Source organism: Schistocerca piceifrons, chromosome 7 (genome assembly GCF_021461385.2).
Source record: "Schistocerca piceifrons isolate TAMUIC-IGC-003096 chromosome 7, iqSchPice1.1, whole genome shotgun sequence".
Lineage (NCBI taxonomy): Eukaryota > Metazoa > Arthropoda > Insecta > Orthoptera > Acrididae > Schistocerca > Schistocerca piceifrons.
This window is the reverse complement of record NC_060144.1, coordinates 576,454,410-576,470,906: the sequence shown is the minus strand read 5'-3', so window position 1 is coordinate 576,470,906 and position 16,497 is coordinate 576,454,410.

Genomic DNA, 16,497 nt, shown 5'->3' with positions numbered 1-16,497 from the left:
GCCTGCCAGAACCTGCAGACGCTGTGATAGCTTATGTTGGCTGTCTCGTTTAAGTCTTTACCTTTCATTCTGCTCTGCACTTGAGTTGATACACAGCACGGTCTCTTGGGTGTGATCAATCATCCCTGACTTTAATAACCTGTCTTCATTTTTTATTCCTGTATCTCTTCTTATACATAACACTCACTCTTCAACGTCAATGAAATGTGCAATTCTTGGTCCTCCTCGCAATGCTGACTCTGTTCTAGCAATATGGGTTTGAGTTTTATTGCTCTAATTATCACCCACCGTTCATTTAATTTCTCTGCGTACACTCGGACTGACCGCGGTTTCCGGTGTGCCTTCGTCATTGGCGCCGACGTTTTTCGGTATCAGCCTCCAGAACACTGCTCGGTATATACAGTAGAGCTCTTTGCCCTGTATCAGGCCACGCAGTACATCCGGCGACACAGGCTTTTCAATTGCGTCATCTCCTCGGACTCTCTCAGCGCCCGTCGAAACCTCTTTGTGCTGCACACCGACCATCCCTCAGTGCAACAGACCCAGGAAAGCTGTCATTTGCCCACTATTGATGGAGCCACTGTGATGTTTGTTTGGGATCCTGCTCACGTCGGTCAGAAAGGAAATGAGGCCGCTGACGCTGCTTCCAATGGTGCAGGCCTCGTACCTCAGCCCGCTAGTTCTTATATTCCCTTGGATGATTCTGTGTTGACGTCTGTCAGCAGGTAGTGTCAGTTTGGCATAACCACTGTTCCTCTCTTCATCGGAACAAGCTTTGTGTTATTAAGCCCCTCCCAGTGGCTTGAACGACCTCCTCTCCACCCTCTCCCCGCAAAGAGATCATTTAGGTAAAAGGGCATATTAAGCACTTTCTTTTTAGCCATCGCCATTTGTTAAGTGGTGCTCCCCCACCATTTTGTGCACATTGCGTCCAACTTTTGACTGTCTGCCATATCCTGACGGAATACCCGTTTTATAACCGCTTACATTCCAGTTTGTGTTTGCCGCCTGAGTTATTGGCCGTTTTAGCGAACGACTTGCGGGCTGTCGACCGCATTTTACTTTTGATCCGTCTTAGCAGTATGGCGAAGGCCATTTAATGTTTGGTTCTGAACCTCCGCTTCTCTATGATTTATTTCACAGACCTTTCTCCACGTCTCTGTTTATAGCTGTCTTCTCTTCCATTGATTGTGATTGACGTATAGACGTTATTAACTCCTCTCCTTGTCTTCATGTGCTACACTTCTGACGTGGGCGCATATGACCCTTGTTTTTGCGCCCTAAAACAAAACTAAAAAGAAAACCGTAACTCAAAGTAATAATATCTTGTTCTCAGAAAGGATTAACTCTACTCACTAACAGTCACCACCAGAGATGCCCTCTAGTAAAACTACGGTTCGGTACTTTTGGTAGACTACATAAACGACGTAGTAAATGACAGGATTACCGGTAGTATTGGGAGAACCGGTAGGGAAAGAAACATAAATGAATGCGTAAGAAGAAAATACGACCCGACGAGTTCTCTTTGGTTTTTTGTTTGTATTGCTCATAATTAGAACCGCATATCATTCAGTGTTAGTCTAGTGTGCAGTTTAAATCCTCACAAAATATAAATTGCATTTTATAAGCAACAAAGATTTGTTGATCGCTTATCTTCTGCGCTTCTGCACTTTTCGTGCAAGAAGAGTTTACATGCACAAACGTAATTATTATTTCTATTTCTTAATCAATAGACCGCTCTTCATGATCAAAGGCTAGAGTTTCTTATTATTGTTTATAAATGCGAAAGTTGTTTGTGAGTAACAGAAACATGGTTCAAATGGTTCAAATGGCTCTGAGCACTATGGGACTTAACATCTGAGGTCATCAGCACCCTAGAATTTAGAACTACTTGAACCTAGCTAACTTAAGGACATCACACACATCCATGCCCGAGGCACGATTCGAATCTGCGACCGTAGCGGTCGCGCGGTTCCAGACTGAAGCGCCTAGAACCGCTCGGCCACATCGGCCGGCACAGAAACATGTTTTATATATGTTCGACGTCGTATTGAATTGATGTCTGATATACTTTCAGTTTCCACTTTTTTATTTTAACATTTTGTTAACGAAATTGCCTTTTCTAGAACTATGTTATAAATCAGTATTGTTAACCACATCACTACACAGTTTCACGCTACAAATTTAAAATTTTCGAATTAAATCTGTATTAAAAATTGATAGTTTCATTTCTTCTATGAATTATATGTATTCCTGAGTAATAGAAAGGAAGATAACCATGTAGAACAAAAATGTTCCATATGTTATTTGTCCTCACTCAGCTTCTAGACTGTTCACTGCTTCCAGTTTTAGTGGAATCTTGTAAGACACCGATCGCATAAGCGACGAAAGCGATCGCTATAAGGTAACACCCAATAGGTATGCAGCACTTTGAAAATACAGATAACTGACCAAAACTACTTGGTGAACAAAAGTGGTCTGCGCTTACTTTTGGTAGTCAGCGGTATCCTAAAGAAGTTTCACAATTGTAATCACCATAGAAATATTGAGCTTGTGCCCAATGTTTTCCGGTGTAAATACGTAATTTTTTGCTTCTGAAGTCGGACGGTGGCATAGATAACAAAGTAAACAAGGAAGAAATCTATCTCAAGCTAAAAACTGAGCAAAGGAACATAATATTAATAGTGGAATTCTAGATGGGCTGCATTACGTCGAAAGCGATACACAGAGACACTACGTAACCTTTTCTGATGATTCGAAATACTATAGTAAACTTCGTGTCTCGCAGCCTGTAAAAACGAGGGAAAATAATTGCTATATTTGAAATCAATTACTCATATTTTGCAACTTTCTTGGTCAGATACGACAACGTTTGGTTTCGAAAAGTATCTGCCGCATGACGAAAGTGCACATTAATCGAAAATTTGGTTCGATAGAGTTACCCAGTGCCGTACGTCCTCAAACGATTGGCTGGTAAGTCAGTAATGTAAAGGACCACAATGAGTAATATACAACTTCATTATGTAAACAAAAACATTACTCTTCCGTCATGAGCCAACCGTGGCTCTCGTATAGCCGTCTTAATAAATTCGGGAAAAGCATCTGAACGTAGTGATAGTAAGACCAGCGTCTGGCTATTGCAGGAGCTCAGCAGCGCCTAGTACTTCTGTCTCAAACGGCACTATTTAAAATTAGCATTAAATACGCGATAGAATATCACTGGAAAATAATGTTGACTAACATTATATTCAGCCACGTTGAATGTGATCTAAATGTCTATCCCATGTAGCAATCTCATCAATTATATTGTAGTTAGGGTGGACTCGGTTTGCAAGAAGAACGTAATATGAATGGCTTTTAAAAACTGGTATACCTGCTTCTATCCTAACAGTTAAAATTATAAAAAATAACTTGCTGCGTATGATGCACTGTCATTATTACATAAAGGTGTTTGAAGCATTAACAGACTCCAGAGTTTATGTTTAGGAGGCGGTTATGTAATGTGGCTGTTTTTATTAATTAACTATTGATTTAAACATGACATAGCATTTGCTCATGATGGCCTGCGTCATCGCAGTTTGACACCCAGCGTCACACGCTCTATATCAGTCATTCTAATATGCGATGTAATCGAAATAATGCAATTAGATGTACGCTAATGATGCTACACGACATGCAACCGTGAAGCGAAGCACTCCCCATCAAAGGAGATTACGTCTGTATCAACTCGGAGTCCTCCAACAAGCTGTTAGTGGTAACTGGCAGCTGGGTATACACAAACCAGATGGATTCTCGTCTATATCGTACTTCAACACAGATAACTCTACGAGTACTAGTATTTAGCAAGTCTGACATCAAATCACAAAACTGTAAGAGAAATTAGGGTTTTGTCAGTAGAAGTGTTGTGTACCATCGGAATATGACTGCAGTACCATGTTAATTTAGATTGTGGTACAGAAAAGTTCCAGTCTGTGGAAATCAATCGGTCATTCACTTTGAAGACTCAAGTTTCGTATTATCGATGACGCATAGCACGGAACTGGTTTTGCGTCACAGTCCCTACACCAACGTGTGTGCTGATTATAATCGCCAGGAAGAATGGCCTGAATGAATTCAAACTCGGATTTTCGTGTAGTACTACAGTAACTCTCCGGTCCACAAATACTTGCTTATGGTGGCCGAAAAGTTGAGCGGCACGCCAAGCGGATTAAGCGAAGAGCCGTCAAATGAAGGGAAAATATATCAATTATGATTACTGTTTTCTCTCTTAATCTTACTGCGGTTTAAGACTGTTTTCCACGTGACACGTTCTGTTCTGTTTACGAACTACATTCGTTGGTAAATGTAGCATCAGTCCGTGCAGGACAGTGTACAGTGCGAATACGTTTGAAAAAGCTGTGCGCGAGAACGCGATTTTTCAGGGGGGCCATATCTCGGGCTCTATTGATCACAGAGTTCAAAGACGAAAAGTGTTTTGCCCAGGCCTTTGCCTAGCGAACATTTGTACACTTGTCGGAAGAACGGGCGTACTTTAGCTATCCTGCAGCACAGTGTTCCAAAATATACATTACACACTTCCTCCCCCCTCTCCCCCTCCCTCCAGGCAAATCGAGAAAATCTTTTTTTTTTTTTTTTTTTTTTTTTTAATTACGTATGGGCTAAGGCGGATATTAGGTGCCGTATAAAATCAATATTTTTTCGTGTACGGCTCCTAATAAAATCCAGAAAAACTATAAATTTTGGGTACGGGAAGCACTAGTTGCAGGAATTTCCACTTCTGTAAATTTCATTCATTTCAGGCTGTCGAACTGTTCTCATACGTTCTCAAGATTTTGATTTCGGGGAGCTTCGGAACATTTTCTCAATATCATTATCAGTTATGGAGATCCAGAGGCACAAAGTTACCGTATTTATGCACATTAAATATGCATGTAACATCCGCTCTAAGACATAAATGTACTTATAACTGACGTAATGAGACATGGAAAGAGTTATACCAAAGTATGTTGTTAATGATCATATTTTCACCAATAAAACTTCAAGAGGAACCGTCTCTGTATAACGGGCATTTCACACCTATACAAATATGTCCAAAGTAGTACTGCAGAGACAGATATGAGCTAAAAAGAGTCTCAACATGCCTGAAATGAACTTAAAACGACTGTCAAAAAGTATATAAAACTAGAAAGGTTGAAAATTCTGTAAAATTCTGTAAATGTGTTTTATTTCATTGTATCAGTATTACCTGACCTCAGTTTCTTTTGTACACAGTTGTTTGTTTTATAGTCAATTTTCAGTCTTTGCATTTTTGAATGTATTGCCTGTCTTGTGAACTGCTTTGTTGTTGTCGGCGAATGTCTAGCATTTGTTTGTTTTTGTGAGTGCTTCCTTTTTAGATACGTTGCTTGTGTTCGTCGTCTGTGTGTTTATGTTCTATGTGCCTGTGGTTGTGGACTGATGACGATCTATTTGCTGCTGTGTGTTGGATGCACTTCTCATTTTTGTTGGTTTAGTTTAGTTATCATGTCTATTTTGTATTCATTTTCAACTACTGTTTCTTTGAATTTTTTGTGGTTAATTTTTTGTAATTGTCCTCTTGATGATATTAATTTCACTCTTAGGAATTCTGAGCTATCCGGGGAGTTGAAGGGCATAAAAGGGGGCAGTGGCTAAAAATGGAGAGAAATTCAATTGTAACTAAGCCAGTGCTACTCATTGTTCATCAGAGGAAGTGGAACAGATATTTGGAAAGGGAAATGAAGTTCGTGAATGCGAAGGAGAAACTTCAGAGTTTACAGATGCCACTGTAGTTCTGTCAAAGAACTCTCGGTATCAGGTGAGAAGAGCGGATACTGTCTTGAAAATACTGTAGGTGATAAGGTGAATATCAGAGAGTAATAGAAGTGTCCTGGCGTGTAGTCGAATCAAATCTGCTGATACTGAGAGAGTTAAAAGTAGTAGACAAGTTTCTCTATATGAGCAGGAAAATAACTGACAACGGAAGAAGTAAATCGGACATAAAATGAGACCTCAGTTCAAATGATTCAAATGGCTCTAAGCACTATCTGACTTAACATCTGAGGTCATCAGTCCCCTAGACTTAGAACTACTTGAACCTAACTAACCTAAGGACATCACACATAGCCATGCCCGAGGCAGGATTCGAACATGCGACCGTAGCAGCAGCGCGGTTTCGGACTGAAGCGCCTACCACCGCTCGGTCACAGCGGCCGGCAGCCTCAATTACTCCTGGCTTATACAGTGTTCAAATAATATACGGGCAGTAATTTTCAAGGAAAACCGGGCAACTGTTACTTTGGAATAATAGGGTGACCACCTGTCAAAATATCGGATATTGTCGACGACGTCACGTGGCTGCATTCCCATGTTGATGGACGAGACATAAAATACTTCCTTGGAATAGTAAAAAGTGATTTTTCTGAACATGGAAAACTTTCGAGGTCTGACCAACTTCCAGGATGAGTAAAACCAATGATATGGAACCTTTCAAACCAGGAGTGAAATAGTCCACTACGGTTGGTGACTTCCATCCAAACAGATGTCAGTTTCGCCCGAGCTGTACCCTCATAGGCAGGCATATTTTCTCTGATCTGTTAGCGCCTCGAACAGCATACATACCGAGTTCCCTATCCTTTGGGTAGTTTTCGTGCTTTTCGCTCAAAATTATATGTGTACTCCGTTTTCAGATACTACATATGAAATCTTCATGTTGGACAAAACCAAGATGTCTAAGGGTTCCATGGCATCTCAATCTTGGTAAATTCTCGATAATGTACTCGTACGAATGTGCCTCTGTGGAAGGTGTATGATGACGACTCTTACGAAACAAAACGTAATCCTAGCCTTCCTAAGCGTTAATTATTTCTTTCATCTTTCCTCATTCTTTCTTTCGTATATTCGTTTTGGAGTCATCAGTCTCAAGACTGGTTTAATGCAGACAACCAAGAATACTTCTTCTGTGTCAACCTCTACATCTCCTCAATTATTTCTTGTTTACAATTTAATTTCTATCGCTTACCTCAATTATAACTTCCATAGGTCCATCTAGTAACATAGTAACATATAATTGCCCCCGTCGGAGGTTCGAGTCCTCCCTCGCACATGGATGTGTGTGTTATCCTTAGCGTAAAATAGTTAGGTCAAGTAATATGTAGGCTTAGGGACCGATGACCTCAGCAATTTGGTCCCTTAAGAATTCACTCAAATTTCAACATTTTTTAACATTTATTCCCCGATACCTTAGAACATATTCTATTACTTTGTCACTCCTTCTTGTTAATATGTTGCACACATTCCTTTACTCGCTATTTCTGCTGCGAACCGCCTTATTTCTTATAACTCACTTTAGTTACTTTACATCCTCTAGCTGTAACACCAAATCAGAAAAATGCTTCAATTTTTTTTTGTCTTTCGCGTATTCCAGTACCCATGATGCACTTCCATAACTCTTATGCTCGAGACGTACCTTCACTGATATTGCACTGCCAATTTAACCACTACGTTTGGTCCTAGTAGCCTTAGAGAGATAAGCCAAAGCTCTATGACCACTGCACACCGCGGCGATAAATGCCGACCGGTGGCGTTACAGCCACGTTACGCGGTAACAAACGTACGTAAGTAGAGCAGACACAGACAGGGTTATCACCCCATGCGAAGAGATGGTCTGCAGTTGGGGAATTCTATTGAGGCAAGCGGCTTTGACAATGCAAAGATAATTATTACGCGAAGCCTGTGAACGGCTATCTCGAAAATGACGAATCTGGTCGAATGTTCACGTGCTAGTGTCGTGAACTTCTACGGAAAGAGGTGGAATGACAGTGGAACCACCACTAACCGCTAAATGGTTGGACGTCCACGACTCTTCAAACAACGTGGGTTTCGGAGGCTAGTCTGTTCTGTACGAGGTGCATTCAAGTTCTAAGGCCACCGATTTTTTTTCTAATTAACTACTCACCCGAAATCGATGAAACTGGCGTTACTTCTCGACGTAATCGCCCTGCAGACGTACACATTTTTCACAACGCTGACGCCATGATTTCATGGCAGCGGCGAAGGCTTCTTTAGGAGTCTGTTTTGACCACTGGAAAATCGCTGAGGCAATAGCAGCACTGCTGGTGAATGTATGGCCACCGAGAGTGTCTTTCATTGTTGGAAAAAGCCAAAAGTCACTAGGAGCCAGGTCAGGTGAGTAGGGAGCATGAGGAATCACTTCAAAGTTGTTATCACGAAGAAACTGTTGCGTAACGTTAGCTCGATGTGCGGGTGCGTTGTCTTGGTCAAACATCACACGCGCAGCCCTTCCCGGACGTTTTTATTGCAGTGCAGGAAGGAATTTGTTCTTCAAAACATTTTCATAGGATGCACCTGTTACCGCAGTGCCCTTTGGAACGCAATGGGTAAGGATTACGCCCTCGCTGCCCCAGAACATGGACACCATCATTTTTTCAGCACTGGCGGCTACCCGATATTTTGTTGGTGGCGGTGAATCTGTGTGCTTCCATTCAGCTGACTGGCGCTTTGTTTCTGGATTGAAAAACGGCATCCACGTCTCATCCATTGTCACAACCGACGAAGTCCCATTCATGCTGTCGTTGCGCGTCAACATTGCTTGGGAACATGCCACACGGGCAGCCATGTGGTGGTCCGTCAGCATTCGTGGCACCCACCTGGATGACACTTTTCGCATTTTCAGGCCGTCGTGCAGGATTGTGTGCACAGAACCCACAGAAATGCCAACTCTGGAGGCGATCTGTTCAACAGTCATTCGGCGATCCCCCAAAACAATTCTCTCCACTTTCTCGATCGTGTCGTCAGGCCAGCTTGTGCGAGCCCGAGGTTGTTTCGGGTTGTTGTCACACGATGTTCCGCCTTCATTAAACTGTCGCACCCACGACGCACTTTCGACACATCCATAACTCCACCACCACATGTCTCCTTCAACTGTCGATGAATTTCAATTGGTTTCACACCACGCAAATTCAGAAAACGAATGATTGCACGCTGTTCAAGTAAGGAAAACGTCGCCATTTAAGTATTTAAAACAGTTCTCATTCTCGCCGCTGGAGGTAAAATTCGATCTGCCGTACGGTGCTGCCATCTCGGGGACGTATTGACAATGAACGCGGCCTCATTTTAAAACAATGCGCATGTTTCTATCTCTTTCTAGTCCGGAGAAAAAAAATCGGAGGCCTTTGAAATTGAATGCACCTCGTACAGCAGGAGAGAAGATGATCTGTGACATCGCTTCCGAAAGAGCACAATGTGCGTTCACACACAATTGATCGGAGCAAACCGTTCGTCATACATTGTTGAACATGGAGCTCCGCAGCAGACCATCCTTATGTGCTCGTACGTTGACCCTACTACATCGTCAATTATGATTGCAGTGGCCACGGCAACATCGGAATTTGATCGTCGATCATTGAAAATGTGTCGGCCCTTCGGGTGAATCACAGTTTTGCTACACTAGGTCGATGGCCTTGTCCACAAACGCCTTTATCCAAGTGCAGGGCGGGTCGAAACGTTCTGTGTGACACGGGCGCAGGCTGGTGGGAGTAGTATTATGCTGCAGGAGACATTCTCCAGCTCTTTCATGGCATTTCATAGAAGTGCTACGCTTACGCACGTTTCAAGCCTGCCTCGGGCATGGATGTGTGTGATGTCCTTAGGTTAGTTAGGTTTGAGTAGTTCTAAGTTCTAGGGGACTTATGACCTAAGATGTTGAGTCCCATAGTGCTCAGAGCCATTTTAACCATTAGAGCCGGAGCACAGGCTGGGATTATGCAAGGACGTGGATGAAAATCGGCCGTTGCACTCGAAAGGCACCATCCAGGCAGTTGCCTGAGGCGATTCTGTGAAATCTGAATCTGGATGGCCGGACGGAGATTTGCACCGTCGTCCACAGGAAGGTGAGTGCAGCATTTTTGTGAGGAATGCCCTACCTGATTGTGCTAGCTTTCTTCTTAAGTTCTCCTCATTTCGTCAATCGAGTCTTAATTTGACTCCAATATTAAAGTATTCTTGCACCTCGGCTACTGTATGGTAGACTTACTGGGTGCCAAGTTCGTCGCTAAACACATATCTGCTGCTTTTGGTTCTTCCTTCGGACTTCTGTTTGCAGTCAGTACGTATTCCGGTGCACATTTGAGTGAGCATTCCGCCAAACACATTCTATAGGGGAATGTGTCCTTTTATCGGGTACCATTTTTAAATTTAAAATTTCTGATAAATTAGCAACCTTTACACTATGGAAAAGGTGTTATGCTATTGTTATGGAATGTTTAAATACTACACCTGCGAAAAGTCTTACGAATATTTTCTCACTCTATAATATCACAACAAAGAATCAAAATATCTAATACTTACCTCCGGAAAATATGGTTCCTAATTTCGTGTTTTCGGGGTACCTACGTACGTGTTACAAATACGAGGTGTGGCTAGAAAAAAACCGGACTAGTACTGGTGAAACAATAAAACGAATGCAATAAGGCTGAAAGTCGCGTGGCCTGTCACGTGACTCTCGCTCCGCCTATTGCTCGAGTTTCATCTGCGTCCTGCACTCAGTCTGCCCGTGGCGTCTGTTTTATGTAGTTGACGTTTTGTCTGTGCGTCGGAAAATGTTGAGTGTACAGAAAGAACAGCGTGTTAACATCAAATTTTGTTTCAAACTAGGAAAATCTGCAAATGAAACGTTTGTAATGTTACAACAAGTGTACGGCGATGATTGTTTATCGCGAACACAAGTGTTTGAGTGGTTTAAACGATTTAAAGATGGCCGCGAAGACACCAGTGATGACACTCGCACTGGCAGACCATTGTCAGCAAAAACTGATGCAAACATTGAAAAAATCGGTAAACTTGTTCGACAAGATCGCCGTTTAACAATCAGAGCAGTGTCTGAGTTAACAGGAGTTGACAACGAAAGTGTTAGGCAGATTCTTCATGAAAGTTTCAACATGAACAAAGTGTGTTCAAAAATGGTTCCAAAGTGTCTCACAATTGAACAGAAGGAACGCCGAAGAATGATTTGTTCTGACATCCTGGAAGACATTGAAAGTGATCCCACCTTCTTACAAAATGTTATTACTTGGGATGAATCGTGGTTTTTTACTTACGATCCCGAAACTAAACGCCAATCGATGCATTGGAAAACTCCTGGTTCTCCACGACAAAAAAAAGCACGAATGTCAAAATCGAAATTCAAGGCAATGATGATTGTTTTTTTTTACATCAAAGCGATTGTGCACATTGATTGGGTACCAGAGGGACAAACAGTGAATCAGCATTACTACATTAGCGTCCTGGCTACCCTACGTGAGCGAGTACGGAGAAAACGGAACGATTTGTGGAGAAAAAAGTCATGGATCCTTCACCAAGACAATGCCCCAGCTCACAGTGCGTTGTCAGTGAAGACGTTTTTGGCAAAACACAACATTCCCATCTTAGATCATCTACCCTACTCACCTGATTTGGACCCCTTTGACTTTTTTCTTTTCCCTAAAGTCAAGTCAGCTTTGAAAGGAACTAGATTTGAGACTGTTGAAGCAGTAAAAGAAAAAGCGGCGGAAGTAATGTATGGACTTACCGAAAATGATCTGCAGCATTGCTATGAACAGTGGAAAATTCGTATGGAGCGGTGTAGAGACCTAGGAGGAGAGTACACTGAAGGAGATAACATGAAATTGTAAATAATTGTAAAGAAATGTTTTTTCCAGCATCAGTCCGGTTTTTTTCTAGCCGCACCTCGTATGTATACTAAACTGAAATGAATTAGTTGCATAACCTTATTCGTACCAAATGTAAAGAGTGCTGCGAAATCGTCGGCTATTCTGGAGACGTTTCAGCAATAACAAGATAAATGCTCAGTCTTAGCGCTTTTTGACACAAAAGTCACATTTGAAAACTTTCCAAGGGTCATAGTCGGCACCTGCACAGAGCTCACAACCCAGCGAAAGCAGCCGATTTAATCAATCCATGTGTCTTGAGGGGTACCAGCTGTCCATGGCTGGTCACAGTATATGCTCTCCTCGTCCTTTTTACGTTGAGATAAAGTCCTTCGACATGATTTCTTGAAAACTTGAATCGCAATCTTCCTCACCATGATCTTTCTGTTTCGTAGCTCTGTGCGTGTTCTTACGAACAGATTCCTTTTTGTAGTCTCGGATGTTGAAGGTCTATCAGAGGCCTCAAGTAAAGCTCCTGGAGTAGGTTTTGTTGAAGGCAGTGTGTTCCCCATACTCTTGGTATTGGCTTTCTTTTCCCCTTTAGCCAGGGATTGCTACAAAGAATTTTTAAAAGAAGATAACATTAGCACTACTGCTTTACCTGCCCTTGATATGTGCTTTGATGGTAAAAAATAAATGTACGCCACTTCGGCGACTTGCGCGACGATGGGGATGAAATGATGATAATTAAGACAACACCCAGTCCCTGAGCGGATAAAATCTCCGACCCAGCCGGGAATCGAACCCGAGCCCTTAGGACTGACATTTGTCGCGCTGACCACTCAGCTACCGGGGGCGGACTGCTTTGATGGTGGAAGTTGAGTTGGGTTGGGTTGGATTGGGTTGTTTTGGTGGAGGAGACCAGACAGCGAAGTCATCGTCCTCACCGGATTAGAGAAGGACGGGGAAGGAAATCGGCCGTGCCCTTTCAAAGGAACCATCCCGGCATTTGCCTGGAGCGATTTATGGAAATCACGGAAAACCTAAGTCAGGATGGCCGGACGCGGGATTGAACCGTCGTCCTCCCGAATGAGAGTCCAGTGTGCTAGCCACAGCTCCATCTCGCTCGCGGATGGTGGAAGTGCAGTACATGTAAGTGAAATGCGGACGACACGGTTTATGAGTCAAATAAGAAAGAAAGTGCTTTAGACTACTGTCTCATTTGAAATACTTTGAAAGTACATCCTACCCAACTTCAGAAATGGTTGCGAACTGAACTCAGTAGTTCACCACAACGCAAAGATTGCTGAGGAGAACGTAACGTTAACAGCCCTGGCACTAAACTCTCAATGTTGTATTAGAATACCCTTCGCTATTGGTTCTCGGAGCGAGATACGGAGTTCTGCACCAAGCGAGGGGGATACTGGGAATTAGCCAACCACCCGAAATATGGACGCTTTATCCTAATTCTTCCTCACTTTCGCAAAAATCATTGTTTCTCGCCACTGACTTTATACGCCCTAAATTTTATTTCTTCTCCTTAATCTTTAGATTATTTCCCACTTTGTTTCTTTTAAGTATATATTAAAATATTATGTTGGCAGACTATGTTTCTGCCTCGCGACGTTTTAATCCAAGCGCTTCGTCCCCCACAGTTATTGTTTCTCCTTGGCTCTTGTACGTATTAAATATTGTTTGTCTCTCCCTGCAGCTTATATCAGTTTTTCAGGACACTTCAAACACCGTCTGTCACATTGCAACATTTCAGATGTACAATGACGTGTAGAATTGACATTCTAATGAAATTATGGTGTACAAATGTTAATGATCTGTAATAGAAGCTTTCACAAAGTGTATTAGAGCTACCACAGATGGTTTTCACTGTACTGGGTTATTTGTAAGCGACGCCAAACACTGCTGGCATTTAATAGTATGGGACTAGCAATGTTCAAGAATAATATATGGAAGTAAAACAAAGGTAGTAGTACGTTTGTATCATATTTTAAACACGAGAGTGTGTATAAGTTGTAACGCTGTAGAAGAGGCTTGAAGGTCATAATCGGCCGGCCACAGTCGCTGTGTTGTTGGAAACAGGTATGGTGACACGGAGATGAATAGCGCTGGCCTCATGTTATGACGAAAAAGATGTCAGCCAAGGCTGGCTGGACTCCTGAGGCATTCGCCGCCCAGAGACTTCTGCGCCGCTGGGCCTTTTTATGCGATAGCCAATGCTGCGACTTCACGTCTTTCACGTCTGTCCATTTTCATTACCTGAGTACCCGAGACGAATCCCCGAATTACTTCTGCGATGAAATGGGCACATCCCCTTCCCTCTGCCAACCACCAAAAGTTGCATGTCATCCTGAGGTTAAACTTCGCTACCGTACGCTTCCCAATATGTCTAATTTCGTAAACTACTGGTTTCACTACTACACGGAATGTCTTATTGTAAGGCGCCATTTTATTTTGTTGAGCGAGTTATACTTTTCCTTACATTCAAACTGGAAATTTTTATGTATGTATGAGTGTGTGTGTGTGTGTGTGTGTGTGTGTGTGTGTGTGTGTGTGTGTGTGTGTGTGCGCGCACTCAAGTACGGCTTTGTATCCCCTGGAGCAATCTCAGCCAAATCTTCTATTCATATTATTAAGTACTATGTAATAATTACCATTCGGCAAAAAGACACCTAGCATAGCTGTTTCTGGCAGTAGGGATGCGAGAATTGTAAGATGTAAGTATAACACTGGAACACCTTGATCAATTTCTGCCTGTTTTGGTGTGAAGAGGAAATATTGCCTACCAATGTTAGAGATGCGTTGGTTTTGGGATGGAGAAGAAGGTGACATGTAAGCATTACTTTGTAACGTCCGGAGAAATTTCAGCTAGACTTGGTAAATATACGGCTTACTGTCTGGGAACTCAAACCGCCCGGGTTACTAAAGCTACTATAGTTACTAGTAGGACTGCAGTTGGAAAGGAGGTAACGTAAACATATAATTCAAAACTGTTGGTATTAGTGTCGAATCTCCTGTTGTCACTGTTGGTACGCTGATTGGCAACTGTCCTCATGACAAGTGATAGATAGGGATAAACGTGGGGGGGGGGGGGGGGAGAATGATCGAAGATTGGTGGAGGGGAGCGGGGCTTTGACGAAGTGTATATATGTAACAGATGGAACGACTCTACGGACGCCGGCCGGAGTGGCCGAGCGGTTCTAGGTGCTTCAGTCTGGAAGCGCGCGACCACTACGGTCGCAGGTTCGAATCTTGCGTCGGGCATGGATGTGTGTGATGTCCTTAGGTTAGTTAGGTTTAACTAGTTCTAAGTTCTAGGGACTAATGACCTCAGAAGTTGAGTCCCATAGTGCTCAGAGCCACTTTTGACTCCACGGACACTTGGTGAACGTGTCACTTACTGAATGGAAAAACACTGGATATTACTCTTACAAAAAGCGCCTGGGTTTGGGGCTGAGTGTGGGCACAATGGACCCACATTCAGATAACGACGGTTCGAACCCCCGTGCGACTACCCTGATTCAGGTTTTCTGTGATTTCCCTTAATCGTTCCAAGCATCTGCAATAGCGGTTCTTTAGATATGATGTAGCCAATTTCCTTCACAATCCTGAAGCAATCCGAGCTTGTGCTCTATCTCCAATGACCTCCAAGTCGACGGGACATTAAACCATAATCTTCCATCGTTGTTCCTTCCTGCAAAGCGGAGTGGCCGCGCTGTTTGAGGCGCTCTGTCCCGGATCGCACGACCCCTCCCGCCGAAGGTTCGAGTGCGTGTGTGCGTGTATGTAAGTAAGCATGTGTGGCCCTCATCACCCCCTAAGTCAGTGGACCGATTTCATTCACACTTGGTACACATATCCCTTACTGTCATGCAAAATTCGCCGTGGGGGTAAGAATAATCTATCATAGTTCAGGACATATGACGTCATAAACAATGAGACGCGTGAAAGACTGATGTACCATTCATGGAGTTTAGATGTATTACTACATCTGCATCTACATGGATAAGATTCTCTATTATTAAAATCTCTTATAGCGCGGGGAAAGAATGAACAACTATATCTTTCCGTAAGAGCTTTGATTTCCGTTATTTTAACGTGGTGATCGTTCGTCCCTACGTAGGTCGGTGTCAACAAAATATTTTCGCATTCGGATGAGAAAGTTGGTGATTAGAATTTCATGAGAAGATTCCGTCGCAACGAAAAACGCCTTTCTTTTAATGATGTCCAGCCCAAATCCTCTATCCTTTCTGTGACACTCTCTCCCATATTTCGTGATAATACAAAACGTGCTTCCCTTCTTTGAACTCTTTCCATATACTCCGTCAGTCCTATCTGGTAAGGACCCCACATCGCGCAGCAGTATTCTAAAAGAGCACGGACAAGCGTAGTGTTGGCAATCTCCTTAGTAGGTCTGTTACATTTTCTAAGTGTCCTACTAATAAAACGCATTCTTTGGTTAGCCTTCCCTACAACATTTTCTATGTGTTCCTTCCAATTTAAGTTGTTCGTAATTGTAATACCTAGGTATAAAGGTGAATTAACGGCTTTTAGATTAGACAGATTTATCGTGTGACCGAAGTTTAAATAGTTCCTTTTAGCACTCATGTGGATGACCTCACACTTTTCGTTCTTTGGGATCAACTGCCACTTTTCGCACCATTCAGATATCATTTCTGAATCGTTTTGCAGTTTCTTTTGAACTTTTGATGACTTTAGTAGTCGATAAACGACAGCGTCATCTGCAAACAACCGAAGACGGCTGCTCAAATTGTCTCCAAAATCGTTTATATAGGTAGAT